The sequence below is a fragment of the Nannospalax galili genome, unplaced genomic scaffold (assembly GCF_000622305.1).
Source record: "Nannospalax galili isolate Female #2095 unplaced genomic scaffold, S.galili_v1.0 scaffold371, whole genome shotgun sequence".
Lineage (NCBI taxonomy): Eukaryota > Metazoa > Chordata > Mammalia > Rodentia > Spalacidae > Nannospalax > Nannospalax galili.
The window spans coordinates 6,671,540-6,688,200 of record NW_008331606.1 but is presented as its reverse complement, the minus strand read 5'-3'; the positions used below and the strand labels follow the sequence as shown (position 1 = coordinate 6,688,200).

Sequence of the window (16,661 nt, the reverse complement as noted above, 5' to 3'; positions counted from 1 at the left end):
GCTCATTCATTGAAGGAGTGCCAAGCAGGGTCACTGGACCCTCACCTGAGTATCCAGCCACTCTTCCCAGCCAACTAGTCCAGCCTTGGAAGACAAAAGAAAAACGAGGAAGAACCCAATAGAGGGATGCTTTTGGAAGCCCTTGTCATGAAACACCAATGGACTCATATGAACATTTGAAAATTACCCTGCTCTGACTTTTTTTTAATTCCCTGTCTTGTAATGCTAATTACTCTTGCCTTTGCTTCTCCTTCACATCTCCTATTTACAATTCAAAGACTTTCTTTTCCCCTTAGAGATAAGAGTTATGCAATTTGGGAGTCTTTTAGCTAGACCCACAGAAGGGGTCCTCCAATTCCCTATTCCCTATTGGCAATTTGGGTAACCCCTTCAGAGGATGGCGTGATAAGAATAGGAGGTAGGAATTGGCTAGGCAGTTAGGGTGAAAAAACCCAAAGAAATGTGGCCAGTTCTTGGGCTAAATGTCAAAATGCCCTTGGGACTGTTAGCAACATACGCTGCTCCAAAGGCCAAAAATGCCAAAAGTATTTGGGAGCTCATATCTAATCCTTAAAAGATTTTAGGGTTACCTCTTCAGAGGAGGGAATGTTAGAGTAGCCAAAAGCCCTATAAAAATAAATAAATGCAAGAAGAAAAAAAAGAAAAGAATAAGAAACAAGTGATGGGGAGATATGGGAGGAGTTGAAGGGGAGGGAGTGGGCATGGATCTGATCAAAACACCTTATATACATGTATGAAATTCTCAATAAAGTTTTTGTAAAAGTTAAAAAATAAAGTCATAACACCTGTAACTGATTTGAAAACAAAAACTGATTTAGTATATGCAGAAATTCATGCACAAAACTGCAACCTACATTGTCAAGTACATGTTGCAATGATCAATGTGGGAGCTTATACAAAGATTTCAAAAGTACAGTCAGCCCTCTGAATGAAAAATATTTTTAAGACACATCTGTATTCAATAAACAGGCTTTTTGTCCCATCAGTACTTAAGTAATATGAGTCATTTACATTGCACCAGTTATTGTAAATAATCTACAGACTATTGAAGTACACACAGGAAGGTGTAAAGGTTGTATGCAAAGGACACACCATTTCACAAAAGTCACATGGGCACCTACAGATTCCATGCCCTTGCAGAACACAGAACCAATTCCCCCAGAAACCAAGATTGAATGGACGATTGTATATGCATGACTCTGACATGGATAAATGTACATTGAGCACTGCTGTTTAATTCCCTTCAGTCATTATTAAAGTCAGTTCTCAAGAAAAGCTAACCTCAGGCCTGGAGGGATGAGTCAGTAGTTAAGAGCACACACTGCTCATGCAGAAGATCTGAGTTCAGTTCTTTTTTTAAAAAAATATTTTTTTTCATTTCTGGTTTATGTGTAAGAGTGTTTTGCCAGCTTTATGTAAGTGTAATGCGTGCAGGGGTCAGGGGACAGTGTTGGATCCCCTGGAGCTGGACTTGCGGATGGTTGTCAGCTGCCATGTGGGTGCTGGGAACTGAGCCTCGGTCCTCTGCAAGGGTAGCTAGTGCTCTTAACCACTGAGCCATCTCTCCAGCCCCCTGAGTACAGTTCTGCGTACACAGGTCAGGTGGTTCACAACTGCCTATAACTCCAGTTTCAGAGGATCTGACGCCTTCTTCTGCTGTCTGTGGGCACCTGCACTCAAATATACATTATAATTTAAAATATTTTTAAAAGAAAGAAAATATCTCATTTATCCTTGTTTTCAGTTTGATAATTCTTGAAATTTCAAATTCTAAATCCTTGGAGTTCAAGAGATTTTTCTAGATTGCCTGAAAGAAAGCCATTTGCATCAATGCATCTTGAGGAAGATCTGCCCCTTATCCTTCTTCATATCCTGTCAATCCAGGTGGATACTAAGGATCTCCATGTGCATTTGTCAGATTCATTGCATCTGCAGTCAGGAAGCAGAGGGTGATGAATGCTGGTGCTCAGTTGACTTTCTCCTTTTTATGGACTCCAAGTTTCTAGCCCAAGGAGTGGTGTCACCCACACTTAGAGTGGGCCTCCCCACCTCAATTAACCCAATGTAAATAACTCCTCACAGACATGCCCAGAGATTTGTCTCCAGGGTGATTCTGGATCCTGTCAAGTTGACTGTCAATATTAACCATCACATGGGGTTTTACCAAAATTTGAGTCATATGAGAAGAGTGTTGTCTATTTCTCTCTCTCTCTCTCTCTCTCTCTCTCTCTCTCTCTCTCTCTCCCTCTGCCTCTCCATCTCCATCTCCATAGCTTTTTAAAAAATTATTTATTTTAACTGTAAGGGCTTAGGAGATGGCTCAGTTGGTAAAGTGCTTGACTTGAAAGTACAGAGAGCTAAGTTTGATCCCTAGATCCCATGTTTTTTAAAATATTTTATTTTTTATTTTATGTGTATGAGTGTTATGGCTGCATGTAGGTAAGTGCACCCATGTTGGGCAATCCCTGCGGAGGACAGAAGAGGCTGTTGGATCCTCTGGAACTGGAGTTAAGGACAGTTGTTAGCTGCCATGTGGGTGCTGGGATTCGAACCCAGGTCTTCTGCAAGAACAGTTAGTATTCTTAACCACTGAGCCATCTCTCCAGCCCCCATCTCCATAACTTTTTGATACAGGGTCTCCCTATAGCACCAGTTGGCCTGGAACGCACTATGTAGAACAGGCTAGCATCAGTCTCACAGATATTTGCTTGCCTCTGTCCCCTGAGTGCTGAGGCTAAAGGCATGTGCCACTACGCCTGGTTTTCTGTTTCTAAAGCAGCTACATATAATTACTAAAACATGGCCTATATGCCTGAGAGTGACAGCAGGTATTTGTAATTTACTACAGGATGCCAAGACATTTGCCTTGGAGCAGCCCATCATTGCACACACTCCCCATTATGTGCTCCCTTTATTGATACAAAGTAGAGAGAGTATGAGCTTACCTCTGAAAGACTAGGCAAGAGTCAAGCTATACAGCTAGAAAATCCTTGTATCACCCTAAAAGAGGCTTCCCTCTTAACTCCAACTACTCTGAATCTTACGAATGGTAAAGATCCCACTATATCCCCAAAAGCAAGAGGTGGTGGTGCAAACCTATAATCCCAGAATTTGGGAAGCTGAGGAAGGAGGCGCTCCAGTTTGAGGACAGTTCAGTCACATATTGAGTTGGAGGCCAGATTCATGTACATAGTAAGTTCTAGGACAAGGCAGTGTGGGCTACAGAATGAAACCCATATCTGAAAAAGAGAAAAGAAAAAGGGGCTAGAGAGATTGGTCAGAGCTTAAGAGCACTGGCTCCTCTTCCAGAGAACCTGCGTTCAGTTCCCAACACCCACATGGCAGCTAACAACCATCCTCAAATTCAGCTCCAGGGGATCCAATGGCTTGTGCAGGCACCAGGCACACATGTGGTATACCTACATATATGCAGACAAAACACTCATACACACAAATAATTTTTTTTACAAAAAGATAGAAAGAAAAGAAAAAGAGTTCTCACTTTGGCAGCATATATACTAAAATTGGAATGATGTAGAGAACATTAGCATGACCCAGGAGAAGAGTGACACACAAATTCGATAAGTTTTCAATCTTTTAAGCTGCCACTGAATAGTACCCAGTATAGAGGTTGTTTTCTTTTCTATTCCCCCCAATATAAAAATATAGATGCATTTTTGTGGTTCTCCACCCATAAAAGAAGAAAACTGACTCTCGCTTCCCAGGAGGGGGCAAAGGAGTTGAGTATGATCAAAATACATTGTATGAAATTCTTGACGAATTGGATAAAATTATTATTTTTTTAATATTTTATTTATCACTTTTATTTTATATTTGTGAGTGCATTGCCTGCATGTATGTGAGTGCACCCATGTCATGCAATGCCCACGGAGGTCAGAGGAGAGTGTTAGATCCCCTGGAACTGGACTTATACACGGTAGTTTGCCGCTGTGTGGGTGCTGGGAATCAAACATGGGTCCTCGACAAGACCAGCCAGTGCTCTTAGCTGCTGAACCATTGCTCCAGACCATAAAATCATTATTTTAAAAAAGCTTCCTGATAGAAAATGTGAAGAAATTTAACAATTGGATTAAAATGTTGTCTTTAAGTATTTTAATATTCAAAGAGCAAAGAAGAAAAAGAAAGAAGGAAAAGAGGGAGGGAAGGAGAGAGCGAGAGAGAGAAGGAAAGAGAGAGAAAGAGAGAAAGAAAGAAGAAAGGAAGGAAGGAAGGAAGGAAGGAAGGAAGGAAGGAAGGAAGGAAGGAAGGAAGGAAGGAAGTGGAGTGGGCTGGAGATGTAGATCAGTCTGTAGAGATCTTACCTAGTGTGTACAAACCCTGAGTACAAGGCCTAGCACTGAATAAAGTGGGTGTGGGTGGTGGTGCACACTTGTATACTCCCATCACTGAGGAGATGGAGGCAGAAGGATCAGAAATTCATGAATTTCAGCTGCATAGTATGTAGTGAGTTCAAGGCCAGCCTGGGATATATATGACCCTGTCTCAAAAAAGAGAAAAAAAAGAGTAAACAAGTTTAGTTCAACTAACCTCATACCGACTTAATAGACATGCATGCCACTGGAGAATCCAGATCTTGAAATGTTCATAGATAGGAATAGTTTTATGGGCTAAGGCCAATGCAAAGCATGTTATAAAAAAATAACCTAGAAAAAGACTGGAGGCTAAGCATGTGGTACATACTTGTAATCCCAGAACTTGGGAAGTGGAAACAGCATGAGGCTCTGGAGTAAAGGTTATCCTCTGGTATGTAAAAAATTCGAGGCCAGCCTGGGCTACCTGAGATCTTGTTTCAAAAAAAGAGACACGAAGGAAGGAAGGAATGGAGGTAGGGAGGAAGACAGGGAGGGAGGGAGGGAGGAAAAAGGAAGCAGGAAAGAAAGAAAGAAAAAAGAAAGGGAGGAGGGAAGAAAGGAAGGAAGAAGGAAAGGAAAGGACACTAGAAACAAAAGCCTTTCAATTGTGTACCTCTACATAGAAAGTGAAATCTTTCTTTTTTTTTTTTGAGACGGGGTCTCCCTGTAGCCCTAGCTGGCCTGGAACTCACAGATATCTGCTTGCCTCTGCCTCCTTTGTTCTGGGATTAAGGGTGTGTACCACCATGCCCAGAAAAGAAGGTGGAATTTTTAACTGAGAAGGGACCTCCATTTAGAGTGTGACTATTTTCAGTGATTCCAAATATGCTTCTTTGGTGGTCTATGCCCATGGAACCATTTGGAAAGAAAGAGGACCCCTACATGATTTAATTGCATACCTGTTGACTTTGGCTCCCTCTTGTATTCTGCATTGTCATTAAAGGTCATAAATGGCCAAAATGCAGGAATAAGAGCCTGCAGAATGTGGGCCCTTGGACAGGACTCTGTATTAAAATCCACCCACCCAGGGCTCAGGGACCATTTTGGAAGAGGGGGCAGAGAGACTGTAAGAGGCAGGGAGGAGGTGCAGGACCCTAGGGAAATAGTCCTACAGGTACCTGTGATGCTTCTCATACAAACCTACAGCAATGGAGTCAGCATGCACAAGACCCATGCAAACTTAAGCAGACAAAACTCCAGCACAGAACAGTGGAAATGAACAGCAGGCCCCAATCTTAGTCGAAGAATTATTGGCAGCTGATTACTGCTGGGTGAGGAAGAGCTGATATTCTTAAAGAGGGAGACTCTAGATAGACTGACTAAACCTGGGTGGATGAACTTGCACTGAGGGACATCTAACTTTACTGCTTCAGACATCCAGACATCCAGAATGCTTCCATTCTGTCCTAGGTTACACAGCTTTTGAGTGCCAGGCATTCCTACCAGTGGGTGTTTCCCTGGTGCTGAACACATCACCTGCAGCAGCAGCACACACCTGCTGCTGTTCCTCCCACCTGGCTTCCTCCATGGAGGGAAGACTATTCATTGTCATACAAAGGGGAAAGGAGGCATAAAGATGATTTTCTGTATGAAATACACAAAAATTCAATTAAAAAATTAAAAAAAAATTTTGTTAGGTTGAGTTGGGGTTTTTACCCACTTCCCCTTGTCTATGCTGAGATTTTGTCTGGTTTGAGCTTGCATGGGACTTTTGGCGACTGATGACTGCTGGGAGGGGCAGAGTTTCTTACAGGGATTGTTCCATTGGACTCTTGGTAGATTAACCAGACTCCAGTGCATGGACCCACGCCGAAGGACATTTGGGACATAAATCAGATTCTATAGATTTTATTATATATATTACTGTCAAATTACATTGTATGGATATTGCAAAAATTCTATAAAGTTTTTAAAAATGATATTTTATGCTTTCAGTCATTAACATCTGGCTCCATTTTAAGGTAACACATATATTTCAATCATTATTTCAAGACCCTTCTTTGCCTTATGTGCTACTTGCCCAGTGTGGCGGTTTGACTGAGAATGTCCCCCATAGAGTACTTGGCATTGTTTTGGGAGGTCTTAGAAGGTGTGGCCTTGCTGGAAGAAACATGTCACTGGGGGACAGGCTTACAGAGTTCTTAAACCTTGCCAGATTTCCAGTTGCTCTCTGCTTCCCATGTCTGCTTCAAGATGTGAGTGCTCCTCTTTCTTTTTTTAAAATTTATTATTTGTATGTTATGTGAGAGTGTATTGACTGCATGTATGTAAGTGCAGTGTTGTGCATGTCGTGCGGTGCCTGCAGAGGTCTGAAGAGGGTGTCAGATTCCCTGGAACTGGAGTTACAAACACTTGTTGCCACCATGTTGGTGCTGGGAATTGATCCTGGGTCATCTGCAAGAGCAGTCAGTGCCCTTAACTGCTGAGCTGTCTCTCCAGCCCTGAGTGCTCCTCTTTCTACGCCATCACATCTTGCCTCCAATGCCTCCCCACCATGATGGACTCTAATTCCTCTGGAACCATGAGATCAAATAAACTCTTCCTTTTATAAGTTCCCTTGGTCACAAGTGTTTTATCACAGCAACAAAAAAGTAATGACTATACGCAGTAACAATGTAGTCTTCTGCTATTAGTTCACTACCTGGCCAGGGAACACATGAATATGTCCATATAAGAGCTAAATAGTCCTATTCCTCTAACGCAGATCTGTGCTGTGACTCTGCAGGGAGTACACAGATCAGTTTTTTATCCCAAATTCCTCAAGACTAAGGAATGTACAAAAAAAAGGTGAGACTTGGCCAGGTATGTTGGTGCATATTTCTAGTCCCAATACTCAAGAGGCAGAGGAAGGGCAAACACTATAAGTTTCATGTCAGCTTGGTTTACATAGGAAGTTCCAGATCAGCCCTAGAACCAATAGACCTAGCAAGAAACAAGACAAGGAAGACCTAAAACCAAATCCTTACTTGATGGGGCGCAACTCATCTGCTGAGCATTTACTAAAACGAGGGCTTATAATTGTAAATATGTTTTTTTTGCAATTTTCAAGGACCTCGGATCTACCCTCATGCATGCAACCACCAAAAGAATAATACCATAGCCTGGACTACGTAGCAAGTTCAAAGTCTACATGAAAACCTGTCTCAAAAGACAAGGGGGGCTGGAGAGATGACTCAGTATTTACAGAGCACTTCCTGCTCTTGCAGAAGACCCAGGTTGAATTCCCATAACTCACATGGTGGTTCACATTGTCTGTAACTCCAGTTTCAGGGATTCCAATGCCCTTTTCTGGCTTCCGTGGCCATTACCCCCATGTGGTGCACATATATACTGTATTAGTTTTCTATTGCTGTGATAAAAACACTGACCAAAGCAATTTAGAGAAGGTAGAGTTTATTGGAGCTTACATTTCCAGGGGAATGACAACCCATCATGGCAGGGAGGCATGTTGGCTGGAGGTGGCTGGAGCAGGAGTAGAAAGCAGAGTGCTCACATCTTCAAGCAGGCACAGGAAGCAAGAGAGCGACTTGAGATCCAGCAAAACTTAAGAACTCTCTAAGCCCACCCCCAGTGTCATGCTTACTCCAACATGGCCACATCTTCTAAGATTTCCCAAACAGAGCCACCAAATGGGGACAAAATGTTTGAATACTTGAAGCCTATTGGGGACATTCTAATTCAAACCACCACAGATATATACATGCATGCAAAACATTCATACACATTAAATAAATAAATAAATAAATAATATCAGAAACGAAAGCAAAACCCCTCTGTTTCTAAGACCCCCATGAAAGGACAGAATCCTAACTTAATAATTTCCAACTGAGGCTGCAGAGGTAGCTTAGTGGTTAAGAGCACTGGCTGTTGTAGAGGACCTGGGTTCAGTGCCCAGCACCCACATGGTGGCTAATAATCAACTATAACTCCAGTTCTAGGGCGCCTGATGCCGTCTACTGGCCTTTTCAGGCATTGCATGCATATGGTACATGTATACACAAGCAAGGAAAACACTCATATGGTTAAAATTAAAATAGATAAATAAAGTTTAAAGGATATTTTAAGGGGCTGGAGAAATCATTCAGTGGTTAAGAGCACTGACTTTTCTTGCAGCGGACCTGGTTCGAATCTCAGCACCCACATGGCAGCTAACAATCATTCATAACTCCAGTTCCAGAGGATCCCTGGGCATTGTACAACACAAGTGCACTTACATGCATGCAGGCAATACTCTCATACACACAAAAAAGATACTTAAAAAAAGTTGGGCATGCCTCATATCACTGCCAAAATGCCAGTAGATCTGCCTCCATTTGGTACCTTTAATACATTTCCTATGTAGAAATTAAATGCTTCATATAAAATAAAGGTGGGGTTTTTTTTCTAAAAAAAAAAACAGGAAAAGTAATTGAACATGAGGCTTGGAGTGAATAATTAAGCAGTGTTACTCCATGGTTTCTGCTTCAAACTCCTCTTTGAGTTCCTGCCCTGGCTTCCCTTGGTGATGGACTATAATCTGTAAAATGAAGTAAACCCTTTCCTTCCTTTAAAAAAAAAGTTGGGCATGGTTTCACATGCCTTTAATACCAGGACTTGGGAAGCAGAGACAGGTAGATCTCAGTGAGATCAAAGTCAGCCTGGTCTACATAGTGAGTTCTGAGCCAGCTGGAGGTACAGGGAGACCCTGTTTCAAAAGACCCCAGAAATATATTAAAAATAGTAACTACCAAATCAATCAACACACACAGCTGGCCTAGTGTCATTTATACTAACTCTTCATAGTTTTTGCTGTTCTAACTCTGAGCCCCTGTGTTCCCCCTTGGTTACTTGCTTTGAGTTAGTTTTTGTTCATTTGTTTTTGTTGCTGGTGTTTTTGTTATTTTTGAGACAGGGTCTCATGTAGCTCAGGCTGGTCTCAAGCTTGCTATGTAGCTCAAGATGACCTTGAACTCCTAATCTTCTTGCCTCTACCTTCCAACTGCTGGGATTACAGTGTGCCCAGTTTGAGTTAGCTTTAAACCTCACTAATTGTGGAACTCGTGCAGCTGAACTATATGTGTTTTCAGTCTCCCACTAACTTAATCTATAGCTTTGCAACAGATAATAACTCTGACCCCTGAGTTATGATGAGCGTTGACTAGACTACTTTTCAGGGACTTGAAGACCATTTTTTTAAAACCACCAACTTTTCACACATACAGTTTGTGACTTTTTGGCATCAGAGGTATGGTAAGTCCATGCTCAGATCTTTTTAACAATAATATTATCTTAGCATACACCCCAAGAAGAGCCATTAAGTTAAAATCTACAGCACAGATCACTGATCACTTCCCCCTTCAGTTGCCTTTCCCCATGCTTGACCACTCTGCTTCTTTTTTGTTTATTTTCTTTTGTTCTCTTTAGACAGGATCCCATATAGTAGCCTAGGCTGGCTTCAAACTCTCTGTGTAGCCAAGGATAACCTAGAACTCCTGATCTTCCTGTCTCCCACTCCCCAGCTGCTAGGATTATAGCCATGCACCACCATACCCAGCTCACTCTGCTTCTTTGCCCCATAAATATCCCCAAACCCTGTTCTTGGAGAAGCATGTTTGAGAGTCCAGTCTCCCCCTCTGTTCCCAGCCTAGGCTGGCTTCAAACTCTCTGTGTAGCCAAGGATAACCTAGAACTCCTGATCTTCCTGTCTCCCACTCCCCAGCTGCTAGGATTATAGCCATGCACCACCATACCCAGCTCACTCTGCTTCTTTGCCCCATAAATATCCCCAAACCCTGTTCTTGGAGAAGCATGTTTGAGAGTCCAGTCTCCCCCTCTGTTGTCATCTTGTCATCTTGTAAGTAAGCTTTTTCCTTTTGCAAAACTCATTGTTTCAGGGACTGACATACTGTGAGATGATGAAAATAGCCTGGGTTAGTCACACTGGCTTCCTTCAGTGTTGTCTAGCATAAGACCTCCCCTCTGCTACTTTCTTGATCTCTGAGACAAAAGAGGCTGAAAGTTTTTCAAAACTGATCATGAGTCTCCTTTAAGTAGATAGTACAGAATTTTAGAGTTATAATGAATCCTGAAGGTAATGGCTTGCCCTGGGTACAATGTGTCTGAGCTCCAGATGACACTGACCTACTCCTAAGGCAGATGAGTCATATAGCCCCCTTTACTTTTCAGTATGCTCACAGGCAAAGGAATAGCCAGGTCTATGTTGCCTGCCTTCAAAGGCTGTGGGGAAGATTGCATAAGATGGAGATTACTACAATAACATAATAATAGCTGAGGCTGGAGAGATGGTTTAGTACTTAAGGGCACTGGCTGCTCTTACAAAGGACCTGGATTTGGTTCCTAGCACCCACATGAGCTAACAACCATCTGTAACTTCAGTTCAGTGGATCTGATGTCTTTTCCTGGCCTCCACAGGCATTATACACACATGGTTTACTTATATACATTCAGGTAAAATATTCATACATTAAATAAATAAATAAACAGCTAATGCTTACTGAAGGATAGGTTAGATACAATATACTTGAATGAAGCAATTTCTATAGTTATCCCCAGTTTGCACACAGAGAACCCAAGACACAGGAATGTGTGTCAAAGCACTTTGAATGCTCAAGAAATTGGGATAAAAATGTTGAGGAACAGGGGTTAGAGAGATGGCTCAGTGTTGAGCACTGTCTGCTCCTCCAGAGGGTCTGGATTCGGTTCCCAGCACAAACATGGTGGCTAACAACTGTCTATAACTCCAGTTCCAGGGGATCTGATACCCTCTTCTGGCTTTTGCAGGCATTGCACACACATGGTGCACATATATACATGTTGAAAAAGTAGTCATATACATAAAATTTTAAAAAATTAAAAAAAAAACATGTTGAAGCACAGAAATACAAGTATGAGCTGGGCCTGGTGGCACACTTCTTTAATCCCAGCACTCATGAGGTAGAAGCAGACAGATCTCTATGAGTTTGAGGCCAGCCTGGTCTACATAGAGTTCCAGGTCAGCCAGGGTTATGTAGTGAAACCCTTTCTCAAAAACAAAAACAAACAAAACAAACAAATATGATCCTGAGCAAAGCACATCCCAAACTAACCCTGCTTTTCTCATCTGTAAACTGAGAGTTGAGCTATTTCAAAATACATCCAAAACTTCCAGATAAAGTATAGAGTTGCACAGGGCATGTAGGTACATGCTAGTAACACCAGCACTCAGAAGGCAGAAGCAGGAGAATCTCAAGTACCAAGCCAGCTTGGGCCACATGGTGAGACCTTGTCTCAAAATAAGCACAAACAAACTTTAAAAATTCACAATGGAAAAAGAAAGAATCTAACTTGAAGAGATTTGGAATATGGTTCATTGTTGATAAATTATAAATAAATTACTTTTTAAAAAATCTAATAAATCATTAGTCAGGCGCTCTACAACAGTGCTATTAGGTTCACATGTTTCAGAATGCATAACATTTCACTCATTGCCAAATTTCCCTTTATTTCCCTTTATTTTATTTTATTTTATTTGACAAGAATGAATGCTTCAAAGTGTTCTGAGTATTTCCTCTTTAGAGTGCAATAAAAAGACTGAGGAACATTCCCAGTAAGCCTGCTTAATCCAGATTATAATTTAATAATACATTTATAGCTCCTTTGTTCTGCCTCACTGAAAAATTTAATTTACACTTTTCTGTGAGGTGAACAGAATGCTTTTTTTGGTGGGGAGGGGTTACTGGGAATTGAACCCAGAACCGTGCACATGTGAGGCAACTGCTCTATCACTGGGTTAATGACCTAGCCTCTTTTTACTTTTTTTTAAAAAGATACAGTCTAAGTTTCCCAGGCTGGCCTTGAATTCACTCTAGTTTATGCAGGCCATGAACTTGGGATCCTCCTGCCTCATACTCCCAAATTCCCAAGTGCTAGGATTACAGCATGCACCACCATGCTTGGCTTCCATGAATGGCTTTTGTTTTGTTTTCTTCAGACAGGGTCTCACTATTTAGCCCTGGCTGGCCTCGAGCTCACAGAGATATGCCTGCCTTTGTCTCTGCTTCAGTCTCTGGAGTGCTGGGATTAAACGTGTGCACCATGACAATCTGGCCCAATGAATGGGTTTTTTTGTGTGTGTGTGTGTGTGTGTGTGTGTGTTTTAGCACCATTTCTGTGACAGTGTCTAGATTATATACACACATTATAATCTTATTTTATTTTCTTTTTTTAAGGGAAATGAGCCAAACTTTTTATTTGTTCATTTCTTGCATTTGAAGTATTCTTTGATGACATCCTTGGCCTGAGATTCTTTGCCACAGTCTTTAACCACTACACAACTGCAATCAACCACTTTCCCAGGCTTCCCCTCTCGATCAGTTTTACAGAGGCCTACTCATTCCCCTAGCTTCTTGTTGTAGTCAACTTTAATCAGGTTGATTTAGTGCTCAGCACAAAGGGCTTCCACAAACTTGACATATTTTGGCTCATCATAGTTGGAGGCAAGCACACATAGATGGGCTTAGCATTTATCTAAAGCTTTGGCAGCTTCTCAAATTCTAAGTGCTAGACCATTGTGGATGAGGGCAGTCTTCAGCACCTCTTTTAAAGCAGTGTTAATGTCCATTACATCTCAAGCAGCAATGTCTTCCTCTGCCATGGCGGTGGATTGCCGGTGGAGCTGAAACTTGATGGTACCCAAGGTTCCGCCTTCAGGCAACTCCAAGTAGGCAGGGAAGAATCTTATTTTTTTCATCTTTGCTATTACCCTCAGAGGTTGAAAATACCATCTTTTCTTCATTTTGCCCTTAAAGAAATTGACGCTCAGACTGAAATAATCTATAAATGGTAAAGCCAGAATTTGAGTCCTAGTTCTATGTTGCCCCCAGAATTTCCCTTTCCTCATGAGATGGAGTGAAGAACTTTGATTTCATTCCATTTATTTATGTATGGAAAATGGAGGGTATACCCAGTGCTTTTCTGTTTATTCCCTTGTTTTTCTGGTTGTTTGCTCAGTACTTAGCACTGAACCTAATACCTTTTACTTGTTAAGCAAGCCAACCACTGCTGAGATACATCTCTAACCCTGTTTCTACTGTTTTTAAATTTTATTTATTATTTTTATTTTTTATGCACACCAGTGTTTTGCCTGCATGTGTGTAAGTGCACCTCATATGTGTAATGTCCACGGAGGCCAGAAGAAGATGTTGGATCCCCTGGAACTGGAGTTACAGACGGTTGTTAGCCACCATTGGCATGCTGGAAATGGAACCTGGGTCCTCCAGAAGAACAGAAAGTGTTCTTAACCACTGAGCCATTTTTACAGTCCCCGTTTCTACTGTCTTTGGAGACAGTCTTGCTATGTAGCCCTAGCTGACCTGGTACTCACTATGCAGGTTGGCTGCAAACTCACAGCAATCCTCAGCCTCCCAAGTAGCTAGGGTTGCAGTCCTTGCCAGCAGGCAGTTTTCCCAACTTCTTAATGACATCCAGGTTTGAAAAGAAACAGAAATAGAAAGGAAGTGACACCTAATTTAGAGGAAGTGAAAGAAAATAGGAACTGTTCCTTTATTCTTTCCTCACCGCCAACCCTGCCACTGCATCCTTTATATTTGAAAAAAGAAAGAAACCTAAGAAAATGGCGCAAACTATTAGCAGCAACATGAAACACAAATTCCTAGGATACAGTAGGTACACTAAATAGTCAAGAATGTCAAAGACCTGTAGGTTTATCACATACATGGGCCAGTGGCTGAACAGAGGCCAGGGTCACCTTGAACCCTTGAGATATCAACAAGGTAATAATGGCAACAAAAACAAGAGTCTAATAATAAGAATCCTGAAACAGTCATGTAGCTCTTTCTAATTCTCTATGGCCTGTATAGCAGTTTCTCAAACATGAGCAATGTGTGGGCTTTTTACATAAGGAAAGAATTCCTTCAGGCCCTCAATGCTGATGCCTTATAACATTACTTAAATATTACATCATAAAATGAGATTAAATGATTTTGCATGTTAAATGTAAACAAACTAAAGGATAAATATAGCTCCAATTATTAATATTAACTTCATATGATGGATGGCATTGCTTTGTTGAAAGAAAAACACATTCCTCAATATGAATATTACCATGTATATTATTAAAAGCTCTTCTTTTGAATCAATGATGATATTATCTGCCTTCATTTGGAGCAAACATTTATGCACTGGGGTCGACCTCTGCTCCATTCTCTTGGATCCAAAACAATTCCAACTATACTCTGGCAATATTAAGATTGTAAACAGAAGTGCAAATTCTGATGCTAGCTTTGTATGGCAGTATGTGGTTCTAACGTGGTCATCCCTTCGTAAAGTTCTGGGATACAACTGGAGGACCAGAGAGTCAGAGACAGCAGTGGAAAAGAGCAGAAGCGTTGGAATCCAAAAGATATGAGATTGTGTCCTGGCTCTGGCTTTTCCACATTCTACCTGAGTGTGCTCTGGTAGGTTATTTAATTTCTTTTTTCTTCAGGTTACCTCCTCTATAAAATGGGGAGGTAATAATCGTACTTTAATTTTGCCAGCAGGGCCAGTGAGATGCCTCAACTGGTAAAAGCACTTGCCACTAAGGCTGGCTACTTGAGTTCGATCCCTGGGGCCCCCATGGTGGAAAAAGAGAACTAATTCCCACAAGATGTTCTCTGACCTCCACACATGCACAGTGGTATGCACTCACACAAGATATAAATAAATAAATAAATAAATAAATAAATAAATAAATAAATAAAATTAAAAGAAAATAGTTTGGTGGCACATGCCTTTAACTTCAGCACTCGGGAGGCCGAAGCAGGTGGATCTCTGAGTTCAAGGTCAATCTGGTCTACATAGTGAGTTCCAAGCCAGCCAGGGTTGCATAAAATGAGACCCTGTCTCAAAAAAAAAAAAATAACCAGCAGAAATTAGCCCTATGACCTACTTTCTTGATATGTGTGATGTTTAAGTCTGAAACTGTAGAGAAACTAGAAGGCATTCAGTGTCACTTCACAGCTCCTCTGTAACTTGAGAACTACATGGGATTGGGCAAGTTGAAAAAGCATGTTCCTCTGGCCCCCACACTGCCCTCCCAGTATCTGCATGTACTGATCCAGGTTTATATTTTAGAGCAGAACTGGAAATGTGATTGAGCCCATAAGGGGAAACAGAAAAAAGTCAGTGCCAATAAATAGCTTCAAATCAGTGGAACACATGCTTCTACACAGCTGTTGTTATCTGAAGCCCACCAACAAGGCTTTGCTTATTTGCTTCCTGGCTTGGCCTGAGTCCCTTGATTCCTGAGGCCCCCAAGGTTGAAAATAGCCTAGCCACCTGCCAATGGTTGGTGTATTTTTAGGTCCAAGAGGATTGGAAACACGGCTCTGTATGCTTGGAACTTGAGCTAGGCTGCTTGGCGGTTGGTTCTGAGACTCACCTCTGTTGGGTGACTTGGTACTGGGCTGCTACATACATCACTGTGGAGGAAAGAGCTGTAAGACGGAAGAAGTATTTGTTTGGGGGAGAGTGTATGCAAGGAAAATGGAGTAGTTTATAGCGAGTGGGTACTTGATAAAAGGGTATAGGAAAGTATCCTAAATGGTAGCTCCTCCCCACCCCTCCCCCCGAACAAGCAGAAATCATAGCAGTATACTGTTCCAAAAAAGGTGTTGGGGGCTGGGGATGTAACTCTGAGGTAGATAACTTATTTAGCATTCACAAGGCCCTGGGTTTGACCCTCTCAGCACTGCAAAACAAAGAACTCACTCACCCAGTGCTGACCAAACCTAGGAATCCCAGCTGCTAGGGAAGCTACATGAAGAATGCTAAGATCGCCTGGGCCCCAGAGGGAGTTCAGGTCCAGCCTGGGCAACTTACTATTTCAAACTGAAAAATAAAGAGTATTGGGCACATAACTCAATGGAAATTTTTTTGCCTATCATGCTTGAGGCACTGAATTCAATTCCCAGTACCACATAAAATATATTTTAATTAAAAGAAATACAGTGCAGTGGGAGCTGGAGAGATGGCTCAGTGGTTAAGAACACCGACTTCTCTTGCAGAGGACCCAGGTTCAGTTCCTAACACCCACATGATGTTAACATGTGGAATCTGCAAGCACTTCATGCATGTGACACACATACAGACATGCAGACAAATACTCATACACGTAAGAAAAAATAAATAAGTCTTAAAATATAAAGAAAAACTGGCAATGCATGGTGGCACACACCTTTAAGCCCAACACTTGAGAAGCAGAGGCAGGCGGATCTCTGAGAGTTCAAG

The 16,661-nt window shown here is 41.7% G+C and overlaps 1 non-coding gene and 1 pseudogene across 1 annotated transcript; one reads left to right on the top strand and one right to left on the bottom strand.

Annotated features, from left to right (window-relative positions):
* The first annotated feature begins 3,515 nt into the window (after positions 1-3,515).
* LOC115069194 lies at positions 3,516-3,621 on the top strand. Its single transcript, XR_003848475.1, has one exon. It is a non-coding gene; the product is annotated as a U6 spliceosomal RNA (small nuclear RNA).
* A 9,006-nt stretch (positions 3,622-12,627) lies between these two features.
* Positions 12,628-13,026, bottom strand: LOC108490490 (annotated as a pseudogene).
* Positions 13,027-16,661: the final 3,635 nt, after the last annotated feature.